The sequence below is a fragment of the Bidens hawaiensis genome, unplaced genomic scaffold, assembly GCF_021521415.1.
Source record: "Bidens hawaiensis isolate Kalapana, Puna unplaced genomic scaffold, B.hawaiensis_p1.1 tig00015451_1, whole genome shotgun sequence".
NCBI lineage: Eukaryota > Viridiplantae > Streptophyta > Magnoliopsida > Asterales > Asteraceae > Bidens > Bidens hawaiensis.
The window spans coordinates 485,775-488,077 of record NW_027492381.1 but is presented as its reverse complement, the minus strand read 5'-3'; the positions used below and the strand labels follow the sequence as shown (position 1 = coordinate 488,077).

Below are 2,303 nucleotides of genomic sequence, written 5' to 3'. Positions count from 1 at the left end.
ATTGTCTTTTGTCCAGGCTCTAGCCCAGAACTTGTTTCTCTAGCATTTTCTGCTGGATTAATCAAGTTTATTTATCCTGCGTCTAATTTGTTAGAAATCAGTTTATTGACAGAAGGAATGAATAAAGCAATTAAAAACTTTCGAAAGAAGATTGCAGCAGCAAAGGATGCAAATATCTTTGTCAGATGCACATCCACTCTTCCCGATTGGTATCAAGGAAGTACTTTTCCCGCCTACCATCACCTAGAAATTGGCCTAGCCAAAATAAGAACTGTCAATCCTTCAAAAATTATGAACGATGATGAAGACATTGAAAACTGGAGTTCAATCAGGACAGAAAGATTCATTAGGATCTTTCACAATCTTGATAAAATCAAGAGAGGAAGCTTTAACAAAGTAAATTATTGCAGCAATAATTGCATTATTACAAGCTATAGCACAACGCCTCTTCCACAAGTCGAACAGGCAGCCATCAATAATTTCACACAACAAATTATTGAAAATAAAGTGGAGGTCAGCCCCACCACCAAAGAAAAACTTTGCCAAAAATTAAAAGAAATTATTGAAGACCACCAATGCACATGGTGCAAAGCAACTTTAACAAAAAGCAGCTCTTCCACTGAAGAAGGAATTTACTTTTCGGAAGAAGACACCAGAGACCTGGACCCAACACATGGGTATATAAACTAAAAACGTCATCAATGACGATAGAAGAAGGCCATTTTGGTCATTTGTAAAAATCTGCTTCTCCTATATAAAGAAGTATGATTTAGGTTTAAGGGCATGAACACTCGCCTTTTTTTTCTTTCTCCTTTTGATTTTCTAGAAACATGTGTGAGTAAATCTCCTTATAGGAGAAACAATGTAGATATCAAGAAGTTTTTCCTTCGGGAAAAACAGTTATGAAATAAAAATATCCTTTTAAATCTTATTCCTTTATCTTCTTCATAATAAGTTTTCATCCTGTAAAACCTGGAATCCTATGTAGCCTCCAAGGAGAGTACCGTTTAGCCAAGAGGGCGTTAGGGAAATCATGGTGTTGTTGGATTGGTCACTTGCAGAAGATTAGAACTTACAAGAGCAAGATAGATTGATTACAAATTGAAAGGTATAAATTTATTTCTGCTGTTATTATACTTCAAAAGATTCTATATATGTTTCTCCTTACCAAAAGAAATATATATTTCCTTAAACAAAAGATTTTCAAAAAACATTTCTCAAAATAAATAATGGTTTCGAATAATGGTATCATATTTCCTTAAACAAAAGATTTTCAAAAAACATTTCTCAAAATAAATAATGGTTTCGAATAATGGTATCAGAGCACCAGGTGGTGGAGGAGGAGGGGGTGGAGGTATCTCATCTCCTCCAACCGGTAGTCCAGGTTCACCAGGTGGTGGAGGAGGACGAGGAGGGGGTGGAGGAGGCGCCTCATCTCCCACTGGTAGCCCAGGTTCACCAGGTGGAGGAGGAGGGGGTGGAGGCGCCACATCTCCCGGTGGTAGTCCAGGTTCACCAGGTGGAGGAGGAGGAGGAGGTGGGGGTGCCACATCTCCAAGTGGTAGTCCAACGGCTTCACCAGGTGGAGGAGGGGGCGGAGGCGCCTCATCTCCCGGTGGTAGTCCGACCGGGGCACCAAGTGGTGGCGGCGCCTCTTCTCCTGGTGGTAGTCCAGCAGCTTCACCGGGTGGTGAAGGCGCCTCTTCTCCAGGTGGTGCTGAGTCACCTGGTGGAGGCGTCTCATCCTCTCCCACCGGTAATCCAGCAGATTCATCACCAGCATCTTCCCCCACCGGTAATCAGTCAGATACTACTGGGAGGGGGCGAGGGGGAGATTCAGGAGCAGCAAGACCCGATGTCGGCATAATCTTGACTGTGCCGGTTGTCATGATAATATTTGGGCTAGGATAGGTTTATTAATTAATTTGTTTACTAATAATGGGTGATTATGTATTAGATGTTTGTTTGAGATGTAATTTTTCACGACATTTATTGTATTTTCGTACTTGTTTGTGTTAATAAAACATTGGGTTCTTCATGAATCATGATATTTATAAAATAAATTCGGGTTTTCACCCGCAATTTCTATTGTTAATAGATGCATGTAACCAAGTTTTCATTTCTTCTCTAATAATCTAACAAATTCCTTAAGTATTATTATATTTGAAAATTTCTTATATTATATTCCACACACGAGGATCCTTTAAAAGTGTGTAATAAAATAATAAAAAAATAGCATTTTTAAAACTGAAAAACGTAGAATAAATAAATAAATAACTTACCATAGGGATGCTTTTGTCTTT

The 2,303-nt window shown here is 39.1% G+C and overlaps 1 long non-coding RNA gene across 1 annotated transcript; it reads left to right on the top strand.

The window, feature by feature from the left end:
- The first annotated feature begins 1,324 nt into the window (after positions 1-1,324).
- Positions 1,325-2,042, top strand: LOC143549218 (uncharacterized). Its single transcript, XR_013138105.1, has 2 exons — positions 1,325-1,393; positions 1,475-2,042. It is a non-coding gene; the product is annotated as an uncharacterized LOC143549218 (long non-coding RNA).
- The last annotated feature ends 261 nt before the right edge of the window (positions 2,043-2,303 follow it).